This window comes from Grammomys surdaster, unplaced genomic scaffold (genome assembly GCF_004785775.1).
Source record: "Grammomys surdaster isolate TR1022 unplaced genomic scaffold, NIH_TR_1.0 141, whole genome shotgun sequence".
NCBI classification, from domain to species: Eukaryota; Metazoa; Chordata; class Mammalia; order Rodentia; family Muridae; genus Grammomys; species Grammomys surdaster.
The window spans coordinates 11,359,996-11,375,202 of record NW_021604599.1 but is presented as its reverse complement, the minus strand read 5'-3'; the positions used below and the strand labels follow the sequence as shown (position 1 = coordinate 11,375,202).

Sequence of the window (15,207 nt, the reverse complement as noted above, 5' to 3'; positions counted from 1 at the left end):
CCCAAAACAAACCAAGGTGTCAGAATCTACACACCTAGGCCACTTGTGGGTGTAACAGCTTCCTCTTTCTACACATAACTATAACCAAATTTGTTGCTTTAAAACAGAGAACAATTTGTTCTGACATATTTTGCCAAATATCAAAACAACAAAAAATCCAATCTTTTTAATTTTAATTTGATAGATAGATAGATAGATAGATAGATAGATAGATAGATAGATATGCTTTATATCTATACAGTTAAATATCTCTGCCTGTGATCCACTATGACCTGTGACTTTAACATTTAAGATTTCTGTTTATTCCATACCCAAACTAAAAATGCTGTTCCATTTTTTGTAAGGGACTATAATGGTCTTAGAGTTTTAGTGCCAGGTGGTGGTGGCACACGCCTTTAATCCCAGCACTTGGGAGGCAGAGACAGGCCGATTTCCGAGTTCGAGGCTAGCCTGGTCTACAAAGTGAGTTCCAGGACAGCCAGGGGTACACAGAGAAACCCTGTCTTGAAAAATCGAAAAAAAAAAAAAAATTATACATTGAAAGTGTGGGATCTGGCAGAATCTTCCTAATATTAACCCCTAATGTTAAATTTGAAGCCAGAACTCCAGGCATCACTATTTTCCAGAGGTTGAGCTCTACAAATAGTCTTATAGAAATTAAGAGCTAGGGGCTGGAAAGTAGATCGGTTGATCACGCACTTGCTGCTGACCTGTAAGGATTGGAGTTTAGACCCTAAATCACCTTAAAAGCCAGGCACATGTGGCTTCCTTCTGCAATCCCAGCACTCCAGAGGCAAAGATTGAGGGTCATAGGCCATAGGCAGATTGACTATCTGACCAGCTAGACTAATGGGAATCTCTGAGCTCAGGCTTCAGTAGAAACTCTGCCTCAATTAAGAAAGTGTAGAACAAAAGAGGAGGACACCCCAGTGTCAACTCCAGGCCTGCACATTCATGCACCCATGTGTGCACTCACATATGGGAACACCCATACACATACAAGTATATATAGGCATACCACCTATAAACATACAAGCAAAATTTAAAAACATCAGCAACCCAAAGTATAGTAATTTGTTATAATTTAAGGTGGAGTTGCATAAATCTAAAAATGCCATGATGGCAAAAAATGATAACATGAGCGGCTGAAGCAGCTTCTCATTGTGGTTTTGATTTTCTGTGTCAAAGTTAAGTCTTTAATCACAGCATCCAGAAGGTATAGACAGGTCAATCTCTATGAGTCTGAATCCAGCCCCATCTACATAGCAAACTCCAGGCCAGCTAAGACTACCTACTGAGACTGTCTGAAAAACAAAACGTCCTTTTTTCAGATGACAGGCATATCAAAAAAGGCAACACATACCCAGAGATGTAAATGCCATCCACAGAGCAGATTATTGTGAAAGCACTTTTGCTTTTAAATATTATCTCCATAAAAAGTTTAAGAAAGGCAAAAAAAAAAAAAAAAGTTTTTTTATCAACATCAGCCTTGGGCTGTGGAAATAGATGTTCTTTTGTTCAGAGTGGAGCACATGCCTTCTGTTGCTAGCTGGTACTCCGTCTGCACAGTGTAGAGTTTTTATGTCACATAGAAACTTTGTAATAATGAAGGCAGACACATGTGAGCATGTATAATAGGCCGTGTTCTTTGTTTGCAGTTAACAATACTTCCAACCTTCTTGAGTTAAATAATTTCTTAGCAAGACATTTTTCTGATCTTGGAGCAGGTGCTTATCAGCATGTAGAATATGGAAGCACCTGAGTTCAAAAGCCACTGTCAACCTACAGCCCATTCTCCCATTGTCTTAGTTTAGATTACTATGGCTATGATAAAAAGTAACCATGACCAAAAGTAACCTGGAGAGGAAAGGGTTTATATGATTTATGCTTCCATATACACACTGGTTTTCAACCTGTGAGTTGCAACCCCCAAAGATCATCAGAAAACACAGATATTTGCATTATAACTTGTAACAGTAGTAAAATTACAGTTAAAAAGTAGCAATGAAAATAATATTATGGTTAGGAGTCACCACAACATGGACAACTATATTAAAGTGCCATATCATTAGGAAGATTTAGAACCAATGATATAACAGTTTATCATCAAAACTAATGAACATAGGAACCAAAACAGGGCAGGAGCCTGGAGGCAGGAGCTGACTAAGAGGCCATGGAGGGGTGCTGCTTACTGGGTTGCTCTCCATGACTTGCTAGGTCTGCTTATAGAACAACAGTTCTCAGCCTGTGGGTTTGCAACACCTTTGGGGGTGGCATATCACGTATTCTGCATATCAGACATTTGCATTACAATTCATAACAATAGTAAAATTATACTTATGGAGTAGCTGTAAAATAATTTTATGGTTGAAGGTTGGCAGCACAACATGAGAAACTGTATTAAAGGGTTGTAGCATTAGGAAGGTTGAGAACCATTGTTATAGAAACCAGGACCACCAACACAGGGATGGCACCACACACAATGGGCTGAACCCTTCCCCATCAATCACTAAATAAGAAATGCCCTACAACAATGCCCTATGAAGGCATTTTATGAATTGAGGGTCCCTCCTTTCAGGTAACTCTATACCTTGTGTCAAGTTGACACAAAACTAGCCAACATACTAACTTATCCAAAACAATTATTTTTTAAAATGACTAATATACATTGTGCTGATTTATAATGATCAACTTGTTGGAAAGTGATTTGATAGTTTAAAAAATCAGATAGGAAAACTATGAAGTGAACAAAAATATAATCCAATCTTTAGGAAAGGGCACATACTAAACAAAAACATCATCTGAAGAAATTGGGTATTCTCTGACAACAGGTGGGGACAGGGCATAGTTGGAGTCCAAGATTATCTTTTCTTAGTAGAGAAATACTTCTAACTGTCCATCAACTAAAACTCAAGTAACTCTCTGTTGTCAAGTAAGGAATTAAAAATAAGCTGTGATTCCTAATGCCATGAGTCTTGCAGATACAGCTGCCCCCTCCTTCTGAGTGGACTAGTGTATATGTGATCACGTCTTATTCTCATAGAGTACTGTCTTGCTTTAGCATTCCTTTTTCTGACAAAGCCATTTTTATAGTCACTGAGGTAATTCCTGATTTGTTCCAAATCCTCAACTAAGGCATCATCAGCATCAAAAACTGAGATTTAAGACTGTCAAAAATTCTTAGGTCAAGCTTCAATTTAATGGAAAGGCATAAGGTCTTTAGAGTAACTATCAACACTGCTCTGTATTCTTTGCGGATGAAAACAATGCTGAAGAATCAAGTAAAGAAGTCTAAGGCCACACCCTATATAAGGGGATGTTCTTCCTTTCTCACACAAGCTTTAAGAAAAGACTGCAGCCATCTTTTTTTCTTAGCAATGCTCCATAGCTTATTCCCAAGCTTTGAAAACTCCATTGATCCTCTACTTTTAAAATAACCCCTCTCTCTGGTAGTAACAAGAAGACAGTGAAGGGAGAGAAGACAGACAGTAAGATCTGTCCAAATGTTGGAGGCAGTAAGGGAACTACATCAGAGTGTGCCTATTTAAAAGAATATGCAGTAGGAACAGATGAACTCCTAGGCAACCGAGATCCTCATTTCATGCAAATAAAATCAGTAATTAAAAAAAACCATAAAAGGAAACAACAGCAAAATGTCATATTTCAGAAGCACTGGAGTTATTCAGGAAAGCGGATGTTGTCTGGGGCTTTCGTATTTAACCTGCAGTTCTTCTCAAAGTCATCCCTTGTATTTCAGGGTGATAGTAATCAAGTGGGCAGAAGAACTCAATAGTGCTTATTCCTCTGACCAAATTCAGCTTATAAAGTGATGTTGCTGCATCAGATTATTCTTTTGGAAACTGAAAATTCTATTTTTTTATTAGTAAGTGTCTATCCACTAAGATGTACAAACTAAATGCTTGAAGTAGAAATGAATAAAGTCTTAAAGAAATTGCCCTTGATTTAAGGAGTATTTTTAGCCATACAATGATTTAAATAAAATGCCTTTGTAATGATTTTCTTTGAGATTGAGTTTTTATGGGAGATGCCTGTTAAGACATTCAGGTATGGCATGAAACAGGTGGTTGAGTATTTGAGCCTGAATTTCAAAAGAAAGATTAGGCTAAAACTATGAACTTGAAATTATTAGCATGGAAATCTTGAAAGCTTTAAGACCAGATAAGAACACTAAGAAAGTAAAAATAAACAAGGGAAAGGCAAAGAAAAGAACACTGAGGACAAGGAATAGGAGTGGGCAGTGTAGGAGCAGGCACCTCTATTCGTGTCTCTGACTATGAACTGAAATGTTATTGGGTCTATCCTGGCTGAAGGCCAAGAATGTCAATGTTTTCGTGCTCTTATCCCTTTTCTGATTCCTAATCAATTTTAGGGTAAACACTTCAGCAATTAGAATGTCACAGTAGCACTTGGGAACCGTCGAAGGACACCTATTTCAACACCTGGTCAAGAAAATAAAATCTCTGGCCTAGCTGAAAAATCTAAAATTCAAGATGGGCAGGTTAAGAGAACAGGTTTTAGACTGGTAGGACCAGTTAAGGGAATACCCTTCGGAAATGTAAGACCACTCCTATGAAGATAGACTCATCTTGCTGAAGAGATAGGAGAAATTAATGAGATATGGTACTTTTTTTTACCAGAATTCTGCACTCTAATGCAGTCCCTACCAACCACTGTGAGGTCTTCTAGATTCAAAGACCTTTTTGAGTAAGGAAAGGTAACTATTTTCTTTCTTTCTTTTTTTCTTCACCTTTCTCTTTCTTTAGAAAGCTATCCAGAACTCAAGTGTTTATTTCTGATATTTTCTTCTCTATCACATGGCTGCCTGTCCTCCATGTGTCTGACTTCAGTGATATTTCATGTTTTCTCCTCTTCAGCTTGCTCTTCTGGGCAACCACTGAGATTTATGGTATGCCTACCCTGGGGTTTTTATTTTAAATTATAAAATTGTCCTTGAGCATCCAAGAAAGGATCTTGATTTCACCAGTATCTATTTGCATCTCTGATGAGACCTCCCAGAATTTCTGGTGGAAATAGAATATTCTGGAAGGCAAGTTATATGCATCAAAGAAATATGTCACAGCTTCCAGTTAATCACAATTTGAACTAGAAATTGACCAGTCATATTGCCAAATATGGAGGTCAATCAATCAATATGGTGGCCATAGAACCAGGGAGATGGTTTAGATCAAAGACTGAATTTGTGTAGCAATAAAACACAATAGTTTGTGGCTGCACACAGGGATCAGTGACTCCTGGTTCCTGTGAGAAAGGCAGTTGTGATGGCACAAATCTTTTATCCTAGCACTCTCAAAGGGAGAAGAGAAAGAGAAACACAATCACTGAGAGTCTCAAGGACCAGCTAGCCTGGGCTATGAAGTACAACAACAGGAAAAAGTCATCCTGTCTCATCAAGGTGAAAGGTGGGAAGCTACTCCTGAAAAGTTGTCCTTTGTCTTTCACACATTAGTACACACACAAATCAAAAACAAATAGCAACAGGCCTTGCAGTAAAGAAACAGCTAGTTTTTCTACTTAGAATATTCTTCTGTGTAGATGGGAAAGCATTTATCAGGGTACCATAGAGACCAAAAGAGGGATTCAAGATTCCCCTGAGCTTGAGATACAGGCATTTGTGAGCCATCCAATGTGGGTGTTGAGAACAGAACCCATTTGGGCTCCTCTGCAAAATGTGCTCCTAACTACTGAGACACCTCCCCAGTCCCCTGCACCTATGCTTTTTCTGAATAGTTTGAATCTATATTGCCTGGATTCAGGGAGGGGAAAGGCACAAATCAAGGGAGCAAGTGTATTTATATGAAATGAACTAGTATAATAACAATAATACATCTTCAATCTAAAGCCACATATTTAATTATATGTATTTTTGTAAATTATTTAGGTTAACAAACAGACCACCTTCATCTACTTTCACTACCAATACTTTGCTTTAATGAGAATTTGAAAGTCAGGGACTAGACGGTGTATTGCAAAGTAAAATAATGAACAACAATCAACAAAATCCCGAAATCCTTCCATTCAAGGGAAAAGATCAGAAAAGGAGTAGAAGGTAGCCATTTTTTAAATCTCTCTAAACTTGTAAAATCCTCATGAATAGACAAGTTGGGAAATTTAATCTTCTGAAAACTCCAGATCTGCAGCTATCTAGGGGTCCCTTAAATCATAAATTGTGTTTCACAAGAAACACAAAATTAACATGAAACAGAAACTGATAGAGAACACAGTTGATGCTTCTGTGTGTGTATACAATTGTTTCTCCTAAAAATTAGACCAAAAAAAGGAAATCGAAATTTCAAAATAATGAATAAATTTAGCTCTAGAAAAGAATTTCTAGACAGTGAACCTTGTGTGTTCAAGTCAAAGTCACCAAACCACGATCAAGTGTAATCTCTCCACAGAGAAAGGCCCAACTGTCAGTTTCTGCTGATTTATTCTAACTCTGTGGGTATGAAACAGGAAAAAAAGGCACAATTGTCAACAAAACTGAGAGGCAATGATGTACTGGGCACCCTTTTCCTCTACTTCCTTTAATTTTTTTTTTTCTGTTTTTAAGTAAGAAACGGTGTTTGTGACATTCACTACAGCAGTCCTACTCCTCCCAGGGATGGGATTGAGTTTGATAATTTTAGAAACCACTGAATAAAGAGAAGAATTCCTTGATTTTCTTGTCAATAAACTATCTTAATACACCTGCAAACTAGAAGACATTTCAAAATTCTCAGGAGTGGAAAAAACAATTAGATCATTACTGTTGTGCTTTATAAAAAGAAGCCAAGGATATGTTTGGTAGAGCCAGACATGGTGCGGTGAGAGAGAGTGCCTCTACGAGCCCATGCTGTGGCATCCCTTCTCCATTAGGTACCAGCCATAAGACTGACCAATATAATATGGGATAGAGTTTATTTAGGGCATGGGTAGGGGAGAAACAGAGACAGAGGCAGGGGAGGGAGGGAGGGGGCGCGAGCGAGAGAGAGAGAGAGAGAGGGAGGGAGAGAGAGGCAGGGGGTGGAAGAGGAGGGAGAAGGAGGAGGAGGATAGGCCAGCCAGGAATAAGCGGAGAGGGAGGGATAGAAGGGAGAGGGGGGAGAAGAGAACGGGGATCAGGAAGAGAAAGGGCAGAGGGGCACAGAGTAAGAGAGTAGTACTGCAAGGATGGGGCAAGCAGCCCCTTTTATAGTAAGCCATGCATACCTGGCTAGTGCCAGGTAACTGTGTGGCAGAGTCTAAAAGGAATGCTAACAATTACGCTTCAATATTATCAAATCTGGAAAAGGATATAATTTAGCGGTGCTAGTCTGATACCTCTTCTACTTGTACCAGTATTTTACCTACCTTAAGAGAGTTTTCAGTTTTCATAGGCACACACATTTAAAAAATATCATAATGGGGAGGAGAGGAGAAAACCAGCAAGCAAACAAACAAACAAACTATCTCGAAATCCCCTTGAAAAGAATAGACCTTTTTTGAGACCTTCTAGCATATAGAGGCTCAAGCCAGGCCATCTGTGTTCCAGGAACATAGCCGACCACAAAATGGTGGAACCAAGAATGCAGGTCATCTGGTTCATAGGCTCTGGGCTTTGGGTTCCAGGAACCGGCTGACCATAAAGAAAATACCAGTCATCTAGGCTGTTCCAAGGACTGGCTGGCCACATGATAGGTGATTAAACAAGATTAAATTCTTGAAAAAAATAAGTGCACAGGGTGTTTCCCACATGATCCAATGAATAGGCTGGGGACTTTTCACTGTTTTTATGATACTGTCCGCTGATGTTTTTATGATTCCCCCTCAACCCCCTGGTTTGTGATTTTTTTTCTTTAAATACCCTTCTCCTTCTGGCCTTGGGGTCGACACTTCTCTTGTAACTCTTGACTTCAGCTGACTGATATCCCGAAATAAAGCCTTTTGCGGTTTGCAGCAAGTTCGTTCTCTTGTGAGTTTCCAGATGGCTGTAATCTCCTGTGACTTGAGTGAGGGTCTCCCCTTGCCAGGATCTTTCACCCTCATAAAAATTTACATTAAAAAATATTTTTTAAATAGTCTTACTTTCTAATACTGTAATGTCAAAAGCTAGTATGAAGTATGAAGCTGTTTTAAGTTACTGTGGTTTTAAAGTCAAAGAAAATAATAAGCTGGTACTTGGGTAAGGTGGTATTTATGCTCCAGTGTTCTTCCTTCTGTATGGTGTCCATTTGGTGAAACTATGGAATACCAAGAAGAAGAAAATAAGTAGCAGCTGATCTCTGCCTTATTAGAAATACAATATAAAATAATGAAGTTGTTAAATTGAACAGGAAGAAGTCTGTGGAAAAACATGTTTTACTATGAGATTAAAGTCAAAGGGTTGTCAACTCTAGAAGACTAGAAAGAAAAAAGAAACCCCACTCAAGATATTCATTAGAATGGAAGTAATTCATTGTTTATGTATATTTGAGTTTATATGCATATCTGAATTAATATATCTGAATTGATGCATATATATTACTGAATAGATGAGTTATTTCCATCTACGTACATGTACACACATATGACTAAAAAAAGGGAAGGGAAGGCACATCAAATTATTGTCCTTTTTCCTTCTGCACTTATTGTACAATAAATTATAATTAAACCTAGGCTGAAATGAATAGCTGGTGTGCTTCCAAATTCTTCCACCACTACATTGGCAGAGAAACCTAAAATGCTGAGGTGTAGTTCTTCAGATGGAGAATTACATGCTGAAGTACATGTGAGAAACTACAATTAGATACTTCATGATACCAGCAGTCTACGAAAAGACAAACAACTCCCTATGCTTTGTGGTTTGGACAATGGCTTTGTCTTTTCAAACTACACCTATTCAACAAATAAATGGCTATTTTTGAAGGCATTCAGAGTTCTTTGTGGTTGCAAAAAATAAAAAATAAATAAGCCAAAACAAAACAAGAAGTAGTGAGTGTTAATCATTTCATTGGGTTAAATTGTTTAGAGGAGGAGGAGTCTCTTATTGAAACCATGCTGCCATAATACATAATCAGAGTGTGTGCTCCAGCACTGCAATTACCTCCATGCAGGGCAGTCCCTGTAAATAAGTGTAGTGGAATGAAAACGCTTTCCTTTGGGAGCTTTTGTGGCTACAGTCTTTTATAGTAATAAGATACCAAAATAACAACCAGATGAAAGTCCAAATGTGTGCAGTAAAATCCGGAGTAGCTACCCTTCTATCTTATTTAGAGCAAAAAGGAAATCTTTCTGCTCTCCAGAGCATGCCTATAATATTCCAAGTGGTGAAGAACTGCTGTCAGAATCATGCATAAACAGAACAAAACAAAAACTACTAAGGAATTTTGAGAGGCAAGGTCTTTCCTGGAGGAGCATAAAGAAGTAAAGGGAGGAAGCAGGAACACCCCTTTCCCCCATCTTTATCCTTCCTTTGTAGTACTGCTTTTGTTCACATTAGAGATGGTAATTAATGCTCATTAGCATACATTAGCAAATGTTAATCAGCGTCTTCCAGAGAACTAAAGGCAGCGTGGCAGGGAGAGTCAGTAAGGAGCAGAGTAGTTCAGAAAGGAGTGCAACTGAAGGCCAGATGGGGGAGGGAGGGAAACGGGGAGGGGAGGAAAGAGAGATTGGAATTCATACTATTCCCTTATCTTTTTGTCAACAGCATAAACAACGGAGAAGGATGAAATTCTGTGGTTGTTCATTTTCTTCTAAACAACAAAAGAAAGGGAGGCATAGAAAAAGCAAGCCCAGTGAGTACTAGACTGAGTCTTTTTTTCCCCCCTGAGGTTAAAAACCTATTTTTATAAAACTTTTCTACCCAAGTCAGGACTGACTGTTCTGCTAAGAAAGTCCTTTTCCCAAAGTCAGGCATTTAGACAAAACCCCCATTCCCTTGCGGGCTTGAAGAAAGTTCCTGCTTGCTAAAAAGAGTCATTCTCCTTACCTCTGGCAAAAGAAACTTGTGGCTTTTCCATTAACATATAACTGGTGCCTATTAACTTGTCAAGGTCAATGCTAGCCTTTAGCTTTCCTGGACTGCTCACAAGCTCCCCCCCCTCCCATCTTATAGGCCCCCTTTCTCCCTTACCCATTTAACTCTGGAATTCTTTCCTCTGTAGCTTCTCCTTGCTTTCCCAGAAGACAGCCTTGACAATTTGGAGTAAATTTTGCCTTTTCACCCATGGAGCGGCTATTTAAGCTTCTTTACTATGCCCATTATCATTCATCTGGGACCAAAACCCGGAAGTAGCTAAATGAATTCCCTCCATGAGAAACTCAGCTACTCTGAACCAAGCTGCTGATCTAGCACTCCCAAGGTGCCCATGAATCATGTGCTTATACTTGTACTGTCTTTGGTCAAGCATCAGATTTGTGTCTAGAGTCCACCTCTTTTACTGCTTCTTTCCTCCATCTTGTCTAACCATCCGTCTTGCCTCACTACTCAGGAAGTGTCCTCTCTCCCTACTATGCTCTTTTGGGAATCTCACTGTAACAGCCTTCCAGGGTGCCATTAAGTGGGCAATTCTACTTACTAAGACACTCCTCTCCCTCCATTGGAACCTTCCCTTTTCCAAAAGCCTCTCTCAGTGTGCCTCTCTAGCTCTTTCCTCCTCTACTTGTCTCTCCACATCTACTGGGTGTCACTACAGAACCCCCTGCTTTGTCTGCTTTTACTACAAAAGCCGCACCAGTGTGCCAGAAAGCTTTCTCTGGCCCCTCTTGCCCTACTGGTACCTATCACATGGAAAGGGATAATTTTCCTTTATGATTTGGGACATTTGTCTCTGACAAATCTGTCAGTCTATTTGAGCATACCCTGGATTGAAATTCTTGTTACCACAACACTTATTCCTCTGCTCCATCACGGCTCCATAACTCCTTTCTGGAACTTCATCACCTCCCTGTAGAAGCTGCTTAAGTGCTTCTAGGTCTGCAACACTTTGTTCATTACATTCTTCCCCTCAGAACTACCTGTCCTATCTCTCCTTGTGCCCTCCTAGGGCTCGCCTTTGCCTAAGAGCTGCCTGCTAAGTCCTGAAGCTTCTCTATGCCCTCATAGATTCTGTGACACTGGAACCTTCCCTTGGGTATTCTGTGTGTTCTTCCTTGTTCCTTGTGAGTATACTGTTCTCTCTCTCTCTCTCTCTTAGCTGCCTGATCCTTCCTATGATATATCTGGTTTCCGACCAGGGACAAGGGAGTGGGGTGCATATTTTACATATCAAAATAGACCTGTACTTCAGGTTCTCCCAGCATCACTTAGTTCCTACTTGACATACCCAAAAACCAATCCTGAACTTTCAAGCCAGGGGATGGGCTTTCCTTCCTCCAGAGGCTCTACCCTATATAATCCAGATATTTTGCTTTTCCTTCTCTCTCTTCTCTTCTTCTGTCATGTACCCTTTCTCTCTTCCTGCCCCCACCCCTCCTTTACTCTCCCCAGGGTGACTTCCCTGGCCCCAAGGACCTTGCCCCCTACACTGTATCCTCAGAACAACTTCCCAAAGAACCTGGATTTGATGTAATCTAATCTGGTTTGAATTGGCTCATTTCATGAGCAGAGAAATAACCTATGATGGAATTTGTTCATGACCTCTCCTACTTTTCCTAGGACTCAATTCCTTTCTCAAACTCAAGAAATGTTTTTAAAGCCTTGCTGTCTTCCTGAAAATGGATTGACCTCTATATAGCTCAATAGCCAAAGATGGCATACTCAGAGTTCCAAATTCTTGAATATTGTAACAACTTCTGCAAACATGAAAGCAAATAATCCCAAACTCTCTTGTCTCTTAAGATTTTACAACTTTCTACTCTTAAAATTCTGTCTTTATGATTTCTCTGTGCTCTGCTTTCAAGGAATCTTAAAGACTATTGAGTAAACAGTCTATCTCAAATTTTGTGAATTCACTGGGTGTGGCTAAAGAATTTATAACAAAATTTAGTTTAAAACTTGTCAGAAAAGGCCTATTATTAAAAATCTACATACGGGTGTATATGTGTCTCAGCTCTTGTCTAGAATATACTGTATATGAAGCTTGGATTCCACTCTTATTTTAAAAATAGATCTACTGGGAAAACATGATTTAAATACCAACCATGTGGCTCCCCTACATCGTAGCTGATGACCTTCAACTTGTAAGCAGTGCATCATTGGCAGCCATCTTTACTAAGGTTAAAGGGGACTTGCCATGTGACTTCACAATCTTAAGATGACCACATGGTATAAAGCAACAGTCATAACATGTCTCAGTCCTACTGAGCCCTTAGTTTATCATTGTATCTTTTTTAGACGAAAGAAGCAACAACTCTTCAAAATATTTTAGACTAGTATGGATTTTTGTATGATGATAAAAATTTAAGGTTATATTTGCTAAAACATACTGTATATGTAATTCATCTCTGGTTTACAATATATTCTACATGGTAATAAAATTTTAAGGTTATAAAAGTCTACTCAAGTTAAAAGCTGGCTTATATACTTACACCTATTTGTATCTTTGCTAACTGTTCAAATCAGGCTTCTAAAACATTTAGCCAAGTAACAACGTGTGTTTGATAAATAAAGTATATTTGATAATCAAGATTTATAAATTCCTAAGGTCTACTTAGGTTCAGATTAATACTTGTCTAACTTCTTTGTCTTTGCTCATGTCAAGCTGTAGGTATTTAGATAAAGTAAGCCATATTAAAAACTGCAATATTCTATAATGGTGTACTATAAAAAGATCAGTAAAGTTGCCAGTCTCCCTATGGACTGTATCTATGATCAAAAGTTTTATTCTGATACTAAAAGCACTTCAATTAAAAAATTGTTATTTTTTTAAGGATAAGCCTAACAGGGATAAAAACAAAAGTCTTAGTCTTATTTTAAAACAATTGAACTTATTGGAAACTGTTAAAGACAACTAAGACATGAAAGTTAATAGTCACCTTATGAATGATGAAATCCGCTAAAGGGTTCAGACCTGTATTTGCTGTCATGCTAAGTACTAATGTAATAAATTACAGGAATATCTTTATTTAGCCTTTTGTATATGTTCCCAAAGTTAAGCCTAGAACAAGTAACTAGAAACAAGAAAAGGTTGTTTAGTTCATGTATACTTAATAGATAATAGTTCTCAAAACTTTTCAGAGATCTGCTGAATTTATAATGTTTAATAAAAAAATTAAAAAAGCTTTTTGTAATAGAAAGAAGAACTAGCTCATGACAGCACCCCTAAGATCTTCTCCAAAGAAGAAGATGGACACAGAGAAACTCTACCTAGAGCTTTCAATGAGGCAAAGCTGGATATTAGGTGTAAAATGACCTTTCACCCCTCCTTCTGCCAGGACCCTGTCCAAACTGTGGACAAGCAGGGCACTAGGGAGTTGATTGCCCTTCTTTACCTAGACAAAGTAGGGCAGTCCCCCAAGTTCCTATTCCACAGAATCATCTGTCAGATCTTCCAGACCTGGAGGTACTAGACTGATGTTGCCCTTGGGACCTCTGTCCCCAGTGACCATAAAGGAACCTAGAATGGCTGTCTAGGTAGCCATTAAGTATCATTTGTAATAGATTTGGAAATTGCTTGGTCTGGACTTCTTATTTACTCTATTAAATTTATCTTTCTTGGATCTCTTATGACAGTGATGACTAGGCTAGCGGTGGACTTGTCAGTTTAATGGCAGCAGCCAAGGTGTTAGCTGCCTTCTCTCTTCATAGGTAAAAAATCAGGTCTCAGGACTCACTTTCCTAAGAGTTACCACTGAATCTAGACACAGTTTACCTTGTTACCAGACTCTAAAAAAAGACAAGCTCACAACACAGGTCTCAAAGTAACTATTCCTTAACTATTTAAAGTTGCTTTACAATGACTTCTGTCAGTAATCAACCACCTGTGTCTTGTGGTAAATACCTAAACAGACATAAGTGATTTAAGGTATATAAAAACTGAAAAATGTTAATCAATGGAGTTCTGATAACCTATTAACCTAGCTCTAGTAGCATACTGATTGTGTTATCACAGTCACAAGGTCAAGATTTTAAATTTAATTTGGTATATACTGAACACTGTTTCTCATTGTGCTAAAACATCTCTGTCCAATCTATATCCAACCCTCTGAAAAGAATGTTAATCCTTTTAACCCAAAATCAATTTAGGTTTTCCCAAGTTTTTACTATAAATCAAAGACAGACAGGAATCCCCTGCATTTTCTACAATTTGCATTTCAGAACAGATTACAAACAATGGTAATACTAACACATCTAAAACTTATCTCTTTTTGTAAACTTAAAAATTTCTTGTAAGCGCCAGGGACTTGACTTGGAGCCACCTCTCACAGGTCACATGGATTCCATCTAAGTAGTGTCAATCAGCACCAGTTTCTCCACCTGCATATTCCTGAAGGTGGTATCTCTCCTCCTTTCCCTAGTCTTGGGACTCCCTACCCCAACTACTAGGACCATTGGCCTAAAACTTTTAAATGCACATCTAAGAAAAAATTTCCCTAAACTCAACTTTACCTTCTGTCCCTAATACACATTTGTTCCAGCAGCTTTCCAATCAAAGACTGCAAACTGCTCCAACTTCTTCATGCATGTCCCTAGCCCCAGAGGGTACTGCAGATCCTGGAGAGTGAGTGAAACAGCCTACTCTTCCCAGACTTGGCCAATAGTTCAGTGTTTTGGGATCCCCAACAATAATGCCCTGATGACAGCGGAAAGTAGTCATAGATGATTACCTATAGTTCAGTTATCAACAAAAGTCTGGGATGTTAAATTTCAAACCCAGAACAAACAGCTGAGATGCTTATTTAATATATCAAAGCAGACTTGGCCTCCAGGTTCTCCCAGCATCCTTCAGTCCCTACCTGTTATAGAGTATGCCTGGCATACATTATCTTTTACTCTGAAGTCCCCAGCCCAAAGGTTTGGCTGCCCTTGCCCCAGGAGCTCTTTCCAAAATAATCCAGACATTTTAGTTACCTGCCTCTTTTGTGCTTCTGGAGTCCTGTCTGCTGTACCTGGGTCCTCTCTACCATCTTCCTTCCCTTCCCCCATCTCCTTACATGGCTCAGAGTCATGAGCACTCTGGACTCACCCAGTCCATCTACGCCTGTATCTAGCTATGCTCTCCATTCTCTCTACACCAAACTTTCTTATCCACCATACCTAGGAGCAGTCATATCCTTTCCTTTCCT

The 15,207-nt window shown here is 38.9% G+C and overlaps 1 protein-coding gene across 2 annotated transcripts in view; it reads right to left on the bottom strand.

Moving 5' to 3' along the window:
- The window catches only part of Tmc1 (transmembrane channel like 1), a 157,619-nt gene that overhangs the window by 113,342 nt on the left and 29,070 nt on the right, over nucleotides 1-15,207 (bottom strand). The gene's annotated exons all lie outside the window — the stretch shown is intronic.